Genomic DNA, 12,597 nt, shown 5'->3' with positions numbered 1-12,597 from the left:
GGCATTTCATTCAAGTCCACAAACCAGAGTCCAGAATGATACCAATCTTTCAAGCTGTCTAGTCACACCACATTCCTGGTTTTAAATTGAGGGACCACAATGGTGGTAACCTTGTGTTAATTCATTGGGAAAATGCTACCCATTTGCATTCTTTGATCTAGTTTTTATCAGGATTTTGAGCAATGATATTTTTAGTTTAATTCTTTGGAGCAATGTGTGGATTCAATTTCCATTGCATTTGAACACCTCAACTGGCTTTAAATAATTCTCTTCCCCCACCCACGAGTTGACTTGAATCTGACCAGAATATCAAGTGATATTAAATGCATAAAATTGATTGAATTCTGGACTCTTATCCATGGTTTGTTTCATACACAATTGATAATGAGGTTATCAAAACAGGAGTAGCATAAGAGAGGCTAGTATGTAGATCAACATCTACAGCAACAAATATTCACCTGTAATAAATGAAACGTGATTAATTTAATTTAAAAGGATGTGTTTTTGGCTTCATTGTTACCAATAAATACATTATAGTCCAGTCCTGAGTCCACAAGCTGCAAAATTAAAAGTTACGCACTTTTTAACTTGCATTACATCTGCAAGTTGACATTCTGGAATCAAAGAAAATTCTTCTGAGCATAGAATCCCTACAAAGCAGCAGGAGGCCATTTGGCTTAGCAAACCTGCACCGATGACAATCCCACCCAGGTCCTATCCATGTATTTACCCTCTCACCACGTGCCGCCCCCCCCCCCCCCCCCCAATCAATCTAATCTGCACAGCTTTGGAGTGTGGGAGGAAACCAAAACAGCTGGAGGAAACAAACCTAGTCACTGAGAGAACATGCAAACTCCATACAGTCAGTGACCCAAAGCCAGAATTGAACCTGGGTCCATGGTGCTGAGACAGCAGTGCTAACCATTGTGCCACCTAGTTGCAGATCTTAAACTTGCAATTAATGTTATATCAAAATGAAACTTCAGTTGATTAGTGATTTGCGAATATTTTCCTGCACTTGTTGACAAACTGCATCAGGTGTTTTTCCATCAAACAGCCAGTTGGAAATATAATTTACCCATTTCCTTTTAATTTAAATAGTTACTTGTGCTTTATCTAGTAGCTGAAAACGTGTTGAGGTAATGCTGCTCTGTTCCAACATGGAATGCTATAGAGCAGCAGATACTTAGACAATTCAGAATTGACAAGCATTGTGGCAGTTGAGTTTGTTTTTAAGCTTTCTGCCTCTGTTCAGTTAAAGTCAAATCTAGGACTTCACTGAACTGCAAAACTCATTAGTACAGGCATAATACCTCTGTTCTGTGAGCTATGAGACATTTCTCAAATAAGTCAGTAGGTGGTGCCAGTGCAATTGTGAATAAACAAATTGGAGGTTAATTTTAATCAGAAGATATCTCCTTATAAACAGAATGAGGTGAAAGACTTGACTATAGCCTAAAAATATGAAGGCTGCAAAAATTCAGCTTCATTGCCCTCTGCTTATTTCACTTGGTCATGATGTGGAGATGCCGGCGTTGGACTGGGGTGAACACAGTAAGAAGTCTCACAACACCAGGTTAAAGTCCCAACAGGTTTATTTGGTAGCAAATACCATAAGCTTTCGGAGCACTGCTCCTTCGTCAGATGGAGTGGCCATTTTGGTGCCATTTTGTCTTAAATTGTGCACAGTGCCCATGTGCATTGGTACTAGCCATGTCAGATGCCATTTCAGTGAGGTTATTACTGTATCTGTTGGAGGTAAACAATTTAGGCACTAAGATCAAGTGTCGTATCGACACGCTGTACTTGGTTGAAGTCATTAGGTTCCATTTTAGCTTCATTTGAAGCAATTTTTAAAAGTGGCATCTCGGTCTTTTGGCTAAGATGCAAATGAGATCAAGCCTTGGAGGAGGTGCAATGCCTACTCCAATCAGTGTGGATGATGTAGATCAAGCCCAAGACAGGAGTGAGAGCCCTGTCTTGTCAGCTTGGATTGGGAATGTCTCACTTGTGGAGACTCTGATTTGAACTTGATTTGATTGAATTGGATTTTAAAAAAACAATGTAGGCAGTTTGTGCTGTTGGTCAACACGATGTTCCCAAATAATGCTCTCCCTTAATCATGCAAAGTTAAATGTGCATTCATCTGGCTGTTGGCAACATGCAAATATAGGTACGGATGAATTGGGAATAGGCCACTTGGTCTTTGTGTCTGCTGTTCAATGAGTTCCTGGCTGATCTGGTTATAGTCTCAACTCCATATTGATGCCTACCCCTAATAACAATTCACTTCCTTGCTTATCAAGACTCTACCTCTGCCTTAAACAGATTCAAAGATGCTACTTCCACAAGCACATGTTGAGGAAAAGAGTATCAAAGGCACTCAACCTTCTAAGAAAAAAAAAATCATCCTCATGTATATCCTAAATGGGTGACCCTTTATTTTTAAATCATGGTCCCTTGTACGAGATTCTCCCACAGGAGGAAACATCCTCTCTGTATCCATCCTGTCAATACTCCTCAGGATCTTGCATGTTTCAATCAAGTTACCTCCCCAGGGAGGACACTGATGGAGAGGCAGTGGTGGGAGAGTGAATCCTGAGAGGACAAGTCTGTGCTCTGTGGTTCCAGTGCCATTTGAGTAGGCAGTGCCTCCACAACCCTAGTAATGTACTGGACATACGGGTCGGTATACATCATCTAGGATTGCAGCAGTCTGAATGTGTGGTGGCAAGCTGTGCTTGCATAGCTTTCTGTACGTGTTGCAATGGAAGCTGAGACATAGCCACGAGGCACTGCATTATAACTGAGTATGCAACTTTCTCAAGGAGTTGGCTATCACTTCAGTGCAGTGGAGGAGGGACATCAAACCTTACATCATGTCTTGTGTCAAGTTGGTGCCCTTTGATACTCGTGGGGTTCCTGGCAGACCTAGCAATGCATAAGCTTTTCAATGTGCACACAAATTGTCTCCTCTCATCATAGTTCTCAGTTAACTCAGCAGTAGAACTCATCCTTCAGTGAACTGGAGCCTGTATCACCTTGTACCCTGCACTGACTGCAGACCACACATGGCTGGTGGCTCACCATATACAGATCCCATCCTTAGGATAGGACGTGCAACATCAAAAGCAGCAATGGTGAGTGTGTGAGATTGAGTGACTGTACCATTATTACCATCTTCTTGTTTCTCTTCTTGCTGCTCCTCCACTGCCTGGCCAGATTGCATTCCTTGGGTATCAGAGTGGGTGAACAGCAAGTGGTGCATACTTACCGACTGCAGCTTGTAAATCAGAAAAGATTGTGGGCTAAGGAAGAAGTGGGATATGTGGAGGAGGAGGAATGAATTTGAGCATTTGTTATTAACCTTCTCCAGTCATGGCTGGACGTTGATGGCAGGCACTAGCCCCTTTATGGGGGCTAAGTACATGCAGTTATGCCTGTCTGTCATTGGTTTGGTGCTGCTGCCTCCAGTTATCCATCAGCTTGTCCTTTTGAGAGCAATTGAAGTGTTTAAGAGTGTGATGCTATCACGCTTGATGAGCTGATAGTGTGTGCAAGCTGTGAGATAAAGGTATGAGGTGCTAAGTGTGTGAGAGTGGGATCAGGCATGCGACCGTTGGGAGTGAGGTTCTTCTGAAAATCAGCAAAGGCTGATGGTGTGCAGCAAATGGCATTGAAACTGCTGCCCCCAGTGATGGCTCTCTCCACCGTATAATCAGGGACTTTGAAAAAAACCTTCAACGATCGGATCCCATAATATATCACTGGTGGGGTAGCCTCTGATTCACCCATCCTGTAAGAAGTCTCACAACACCAGGTTAAAGTCCAACAGGTTTATTTGGTAGCACAAGCCACTAGCTTTTGGAGCGCTGCTCCTTCATTATGGTCACCCACCCTGCCAGCAAGCAGGATGCCATTTTTAAAGGCCAAGTCAGTGCAGAGAGCAAAGCAGCGCATCTAGGAAACCCCATGACACCGTCCCCCACCCCCTCGGCATTACCTTCTGACACTACCCAGGCAGTGCTGGGGTTATCGTCCTGACATGACCCTCTTCCCTCCTGAAATTCCCTGGGAGGTCCGCTCACCAAGAGACCAGCCGTGATTCAGGCCAATCTGCCATCACGCTGCTGTGGATGGATTTTCTGATGGGGGTGTGGGGTGAAGATATAGTAATATCTTCAAATGATGTTCAACATCAGGAAACTCACCCTGGCACTGATTGTGGGGGAGGGGACAATCACGTCACGCTTTTACACTGACATAAAATATGACTTGGCAGTCCTTGTCAAGTTCGTTCTCCTGATTGAACGTGCCTGACACAAACAGGAGCAGAAAATCTTAACCTTTACTCACACTGAAGGGCCAATATTGATTATTGGTAGGTGAGCACTGGGGGTATCGTGCAGTTGATGGGATTATTGTGTTTGAAGATGCATTCATTGCCTGTGACCCCCTTGCATGTGATCATTGAACTACTTGTGGCACTGCATCCAGGGTCCTGGGGGTAGAATCCTGGCTTTGACCATCCTGGATATTTGTTCCCACTGTCTTTGCAAACCTTATCAAGAAGGCTTCCTGTGGTAGATGACTTCCCTCTGCCTTGTGTGCCAATGCCTCCGATGCAGTGTAGAAAAGCCTTGGCGCTTGTAGCATTTCTGTTTCTTTCACAAGTGAACTCATTTTGAAATTACTTCCAGCATCTACACCAAGCAAAATGCACTTCCCCTTTTAAGAGCTACAATGAACCAATGCAAAGCTGTGGGGGTAGCACCAGATTTGCAACTGCTCTGCACACTTAGCAGTGACTGCATGATAATTTAAATGAACAGGCAGCATGTAGTTTGTGTGCTGTCTTCAACGAATGGGGATAATTGTGCATGGCCTGCGCAGTAATGTAATACAGTCCTACACCAGGAGGAGACATAACATTCGAGAATGATGATAGTTTTTTTTAGCTCATCAAAACTTGACTCTTGTACCTGAATTTGTGATCGGTAACCAAAAATGCTGGGAAAACCCAGGTCTGCTGGCATTTGTGGAGCGAGAACATAATTGATACGTCCAGTGGATGACCTTTCATCAGAATTTATAATGCATTATGAATGGTCGAAGTATTTTTTCCTTTACTGGTCCAGACAAAATATTTTGACCATTTCAGACCAAAATGTCCCCATTTTTCTCCTCAATAAATGATTAAACCTAAAAGCTGATCTTTTGCAAATATTGTGGTTGAGTTTTAATGTACAAAGTAAGTAGGTGTTGTTAGCCAGGTTGCATGAGCAAACCAAGAAAAGATTCCTTCCTCCCCCAGTAGTTTGCAATAGTTTTTGTATTAAACTGACAAAATTCATATGAAAACAAGTGTTGCTGGCTAGTAATACCATTGTGGTAACTTGAGTCCTTATCAAGCAGTCATTGTCCAAACCATAGGGTGCTATCTATGCACCGTTAAACCAAATGTTTGGCAATTAACATTGAGTCAAAAATATGTCAGTGTCCATAGTCTTGAGCAAGATTTGATGGCAATGAATTGGGAATCAACCCTCTATACCTTGCAAATGGTGTTTTCAAGTGTACTGCAGTTTAAGCATTTAGATGCTGTATGGAGCTCTTCAACAGCATTAACAAATTAGTTTGATTTTTGGCTGTATTGCACAATTGTCCATTCTTTCGCTACTAACTACTGAGTTATTAGCCTAACCTATTTGACTGCAATCTACAGATTGGTGGGAGAACTGAGAGGATGTGCATTTCAAATGTATTTTTCTTTTGTAAATTATACGTTTGTAATTGAGGGATCCCCTGTAGGTGAATTCCACCACATCCCTAACCTTGGTTAAAAACCATCATGTGTAAATAAACAAGTGCAGGGGATCCTTTCTACTTAATCTATTAGACAAATGTTGACTCATTTCCCATTGCATGAAACTTGGTCAAGCCTTTATGTGCATCTATTTGCTTGCAATCTGCAATGTAAATTTAAATGGGTAAAACCTAAAAGTACCTAACTTTTGGCTTGCGTGAGATAGTTGTAGATCTCATACAGAGATTTATAAATTTTTGGAAAATTTATATTTTCTTAAATAAATTTGTAGAAAATGTGCAAATCCTTTTACCTTAATATTGAAATGCATTTTTTTCATTGAAAGTTAACAATTCCTGTTATGCCTACTAAATTGAAACAGATTGTCCAAATCATGAGGCAATACCATAGAACAATGCAGCACAGAAAGAGACCACTCAGCCCAACATACCAATCCTGTTTTTTTGAGGGAGCTATCCGATTGGTTTACGTTATCCTTCTGGACCAACGGGGTTTGTAGGTAGAAGACAAACTTGAGCGTTTTTCTTGAGGGATATCTTTCTTGTATACATTCCTATATTAGTGACTTTTACTGATGGTGAAAGCTGAATACCATAAGAACAGGACAGTTTTGATGAAGCAGTAAGCCCATTGTGCCTGCGACCTGCTCTTTGTTAAAACAATCCAAAGCTAATTTTTGACCATTTGAAAGCAACACCTAACCTTATTTCCATGTTCATTCTCTATTTTATTGAAAATTATTTTTCGCTGATGGGGATCTCTTATTGAGTGTCCCATCATGTGGTTGTGATGTGGCAAATATGACACAATTGAGCTATCTTTAACCAAATGAATGAACCACTACAGCTTCATTGGTGTTCTGTCCCTGTGATGACTTTCCCATCTTGTTAGAAAGGAGTGGGGGGGAAGCTAAGCCAGAGTAACCTCTGCTCCCACACGTACTGGGGAAGCAGTCAGAGAATCATCGGCCCAGCGAATCGGCACCAACTCTCTGAAACAGCATCTTACCCAGGATCTCTCTCCCTCCCCCCTCATTGCTATCCCCATAATCCCACACATTTCTACCCCTAATCCCCCTAACCTACACATCTTTGGACAATATGGGCAATTTAGCAAGGTCAATCCACCTAACCCACACATCTTTGGACTGTGGGAGGAAACTGGAGCAGCCGGAGGAAACCCACATAGACGCAGGGAGAATGTCCAAATCCCCCACAGCCAGTCACCCGAGGCTGGAATCGAACTTGGGTCCCTGGCGCTGTGAGGCAGCAGTGCTAACCACTGTGCCACCGTGCTGCTGTTTCCCATACTAATCTCTAAAGATCAAGCTATAACCATCTTGTGTGCAGTACTCCAGAGATGAGACCATTATATTCAACTGTGAAACATGGCATGTCTTCTCAATGTGTTCAGTTTTGCACTTTCCCTAGGATTTTTGAGCATTTTATTTAAAAAAAGTGTTTTAGTGCAGCTAAATGAATACCTTCTAGTTTGCCTTGTTCCACTGGACATATAATCTATATGATAGACCCTGTCACAGAACTTCAGCCACAGCAATACTTCCTGTTTACATCTGAGGCAAGAAGAAATGGAACAAACCTGTTGTGCTAAATGTATTGAAAAGTTCTTATCGAAAAATGTAGAAGAGCAGCATGCTAGTGAGAGAGATTGCACAGCCTTGGGTAAGTGCGGTTTAGCTTGTTTAATTAAAATGTTTCGCATTAATCTATGCCAATGATTTGAATTATTTCCATTTTAATTGGTAATGTTTACAAGTTCTTGAGATTTTTTGAAAAAATAATGCATTTTCTGTAATTAAGATTTATATCAATGTCCTAAAAGTGGCCTTCTCCTTGTCCCACAGCAATATATGGGGGCAGTGGAAATGTCGTGCCCTCCTCACCATTGCTATTGCAAAGTTGCTCACCAGTAGGAGTATTAGAATGGCATTACTTGGTCTGAATAACTTTTTCCAACGCTTTCTGTGTAAATCTGTTACCCAATTATCTGATCTAATCTGCACATCATTTTTTTTCGTGGGTTACGATTTCAGAGCAATTCCTCTTGTGCCTCTGTTTCCAGTGTTGTGGGAAAATCACCACTCTGAGTCAGATCTAAAGATTCAACATGCAGTTTTATCGGACAAAGCTTTGGGAGAAACGCTGGGCTCTCCACAGTGCGCGCAGTCACCTTCTCAACTTTAAAATGGCAGTTGAGCATCTTTTATACATTTTCAAATAATGGGCAAGTACGGACATTAGCCGTTAGCACATCGTTATACATAGAGTAGACAAGGACATTGGCAGTTAACACATCGTTATACATAGAGTAGATACATTTATGCATTTATTTCCCCCATCAAAGACTGATCTCGTTACAAAAACTCATTGTTTTGGTTCTGCTTTATCTCAAGCTAAGGTGCCTCAAGGTCTGACCTGTTTCCTAAGAACATAAAAAATAGGAGCAGGAGTAGGCCATCTAGCCCCTTGAGCCTGCCCCGCCATTCAATAAGATCATGGCTGATCTGATAGTGGTTTAGTTCCACTTACCCGCCCGCTCCCCATAACCCTTAATTTCCTTATTGATCAGAAATCTATCTACCTGTGACTTAAACATATTTAACGAGGTAGCCTCCACTGCTTCAATGGGCAGAGATTCACTACCCACTGAGAGAAGAAGTTCCTCCTCAACCCCCTTATTTTGAGGCTGTGTCCTCTAGTTCTTGTTTCCTTTTTAAGTGGAAAGAATCTCTCTACCTCTACCCTGTCTAGCCCCTTCATTATCTTATATGTCTCTATAAGATCTCCCCTCAGCCTTCTAAACTCCAACGAGTACAGGCCCAATCTACTCAATCTCTCTTCATAAGCTAACCCCCTCATCTCCGGTATCAACCTGGTGAACCTTCTCTGTACTCCCTTCAAGGCCAATATATCCTTCTGCAAATAAGGGGTCCAAAATTGCACACAGTACTCTAGTTGCGCCCTAACCAGTACCTTGTACAATTGCAGCAAGACCTCCCTGCTTTTATACTCCATCCCCTTCGCGATAAAGGCCAACATTCCATTTGCCTTCTTGATCACCTGCTGCACCTGCAAACTGAGTTTTTGTGATTCATGCACAAGGACCCCCAGGTCCCTCTGCACAGCAGCATGTTGAAATTTTCACCATTTAAATAATAATCCATTTTACTATTATTCCTTCCAAAGTGGATAACCTCACACTTGTCAACGTTATACTCCATCTGCCAGATCCTCGCCCACTCACTTAGCCTATCCAAATCTCTCTGCAGACTTTCCGCATCCTCCACGCAATTCGCTTTCCCACTCATCTTCGTGTCATCCGCAAACTTTGTTACCCTACACTCGGTCCCCTCCTCCAGATCGTCTATGTATATGATAAACAGTTGAGGCCCCAGCACCGATCCCTGCGGCACGCCACTAGTCACCAACTGCCAACCAGAAAAGCACCCATTTATTCCAACTCTCTGCTTCCTGTTAGATAGCCAATCCTCAATCCATGCTAACACTTTACCCCCAACTCCGTGTACCTTAATCTTCTGCAGCAACCTTTTGTGAGGCACCTTATCGAACGCCTTCTGGAAATTCAAAAACACCACATCCACCGGTTCCCCTCTGTCAACCGCACTCGTTACATCTTCATTAAAATCCAGTAAATTCGTCAAACACTACTTTCCCTTCATGAATCCATGCTGCGTCTGCTTGATCGAACCGTTTTTTTCCAGGTCTCCTGCTATTTCTTCTTTAATGATGGATTCCAGCAATTTCCCAACTACGGACGTTAAGCTAACCGGCCTGTAGTTACCCGCCTTTTGTCTACCTCCTTTTTTAAACAGTGACGTCACATTAGCTGTTTTCCAATCAGCCGGCACTTCCCCAGAGTCCAGCGAATTTTGATAAATTACAGCCAGTGCACCTGCTATTACTTCTGCCATTTCTTTTAGTACCCTGGAATGCATTCCATCCAGGCCCAGGGACTTGTCTACCTTTAGTCCCATTAGCCTACCAAGCACTACCTCTTTAGTAATAGTAATCGTTTTAAGGACCTCACCCCCTACAGTCCCACGACCGTCAATTTTCGGTAAGCTATTTGTGTCCTCTACCGTGAAGACCGACACAAAAGCTTGTTTAAGGTCTCGGCCATTTCCTCGTTTCTCATTATTAAATCCCCCTTCTCGTCTTCTAAGGGACCAACATTTACTTTAGCTACTCTTTTCCTTTTTATATATTTGTAAAAACTATCAGTGTTTATATTTTATGCTAGTTTAGTTTCATAATCTATCTTTCCTTTCTTTATCACTTTCTTAGTAGTTCTTTGTTGTTTTTTAAAGCTTTCCGAATCTTCTAATTCCCCACTAGTTTTGGCCACTCTGTACGCATCGGTTTTTAATTTAATACTCTCCTTTATTTCCTTAGTTATCCATGGCTGGTTATTCCTTTTCTTACATTCCTTCTTTATCACAGGAATATATTTTTGCTGAGTACTGAGAAAAATCTCCTTAAAATTCCTCCACTGTTCCTCAACTGTCCCACCAATTAGTCTGTGCTCCCAGTCTACATTAGCCAATTCTGCCCTCATCCTATTGTACTCCCCTCTGTTCAAGCAGAGGACACTGGTTTGGGACCCTACTTTCTCACCCTCCATTTGTATTAGAAATTCAACCATATTGTGATCACTCATTCCAAGAGGATCCCTCACAAGGAGATCAATAATTTTACCTGTCTCATTACACAGGACCAGATACAAGATAACTCGCTCCCTCATAGGTTCTGTAACATACTGTTCAAGGAAACTATCCCGACAGCTTTCTAAGAACTCTTCCTCAAGTCCACCCCGTCCGTCTTGAGTCAACTAATCAATATGCAGGTTAAAATCCCCCATGATTATTGCTGTTCCGTTTTTGCACGCATCCATTATTTGCTTGTTTATAGCCCGACCCACCTCAAAGTTATTATTTGGGGGCCTATAGACCACGCCCACCAGTGACTTTCTCCCCATACTATTCCTTATCTCCACCCACAACGATTCCACATTATGCTCCTTAGAGCCTATATCGTCTCTCACTACCGCCCTGATGTTATCTTTAATTAACAGAGCTACCCCACCTCCTTTTCCTTCCTGTCTATCCTTCCGAAATGTCTGATACCCCTGGATATTCAGTTCCCAGTCCTGGTCACCCTGCAACCACGTTTCTGTAATGGCCACTAGATCATACCCATTTGTACTGATTTGTGCCATCAACTCATTCACTTTGTTTCGAATGCTACATGCATTCAGGTAAAGTGTCTTTATGCTAGCCTTTATATGGACCCGATTTGTTCGTGCATTCTTTTGATTGCACGCTCTGTCCTTACCTGTCGCAAACTGGTTATCCTTCCCCAGACCATCTCCTTGCACTGCGTTGACCATCTCCCTTGTGTTTGTCACCTTTTTTACTCTGCCTGAGCCCTTGACTCCTTTAACTAAATGAATGTCCTCATCATTAACCCTCACTCGTACCCTCTCCTTTACCTTTGATTTTGTAATTCCCCATACCCCTGAACCCTTCCCCCCCCCCCCACTATTTTTAGTTTAAAGCTCTATTTACAGCCCTGGTTATATGATTCACCAGGACTCTGGTCCCAGTACAATCCAGATGAAGACCATCCCATCTGAACAGGTCCCATCTTCCCCAATACTGGTGCCAATGTCCCATGAATTCAAACCCATTCCTCCCACACCAATCTTTGAGCCACGCATTTACTTCCTTAATCCTTGCAAGCTGTGCCCAGCATATCTTCTAATTCTTTCTTTTACTCTTGTTCTAAGCTTCTAAAATTTCACTCTAACTCTTAAATTCTCTAACAATGCTCTAATACACTACATTCTGCACTCTTTCCTTTCCTTCTCTATGAACGGTATGCTTTGTATAGCATGCAAGAAACAATACTTTTCACTGTATACAAATGTGAAAATAAATCAAATCAAAAGTAATCGACATGTGGAAGAACTTTTACATAGAGTAGGGGGGAAAGCCACTTGTTAAAAAAGCAATAATGTGGATATTAGAGTAGTTTGGGCTGGGAATTTTTGGGTGGATAAATTAAATGAACTGAATTACTCCTTTATTTGTTATATTTAATTAAACCCTTGGTGCACATCATCTGAAACCACACCCAAGACCAGGAAAGGCTGCTAGCTGCCATGGAACAATGTCCTGGCATCAATCATTGAATCTTGGGAGTGGAGGACTGGAAAATAAATACGCATATCTAGAACTTGTCCCGGATGGGACCAACGAAACTATGGACAGAAGGACTCTGCCACTGACCTCAGCCCATCGCAATCTCTTTTGCTTTAACAGCTGTCCTGCTCTTGAAGCTCCTCCTTAAATGTACTTCATCCGGTCACCTTTGGCCTAGCCCTGTCATCTTCCTCTGCCTTGGTGGTGTCCACTCTACAGCCCCTCCTGCTCCAGCTGGTTTCCCCGCTGCTGGACAGCGCGCACAGGGTCCATGGGCCAACACCTGAAGGCAAAAGGAGGAAGGCCACCAGGCATCTCCAGGGCCTGCCTGCAACATCCCCCCCTGCACCGCTCGTAGCACTTACCTCCTCACACCAGTTCAAGGCTGTCACGCCAGGTTCCAACTTTTAAATACCTATTCTGATTCACACCAAAATTGCATTACGCCAGAGAGGTGGGAGACGCAGACGTGGGTGGAGAGTGCCGTGTGGATCCCAATAATGGCATGCAAAGTTATGTAAACTCATGC

The sequence above is a fragment of the Mustelus asterias genome, chromosome 8, assembly GCF_964213995.1.
Source record: "Mustelus asterias chromosome 8, sMusAst1.hap1.1, whole genome shotgun sequence".
NCBI lineage: Eukaryota > Metazoa > Chordata > Chondrichthyes > Carcharhiniformes > Triakidae > Mustelus > Mustelus asterias.
Note: the sequence above shows the minus strand (reverse complement) of the source record.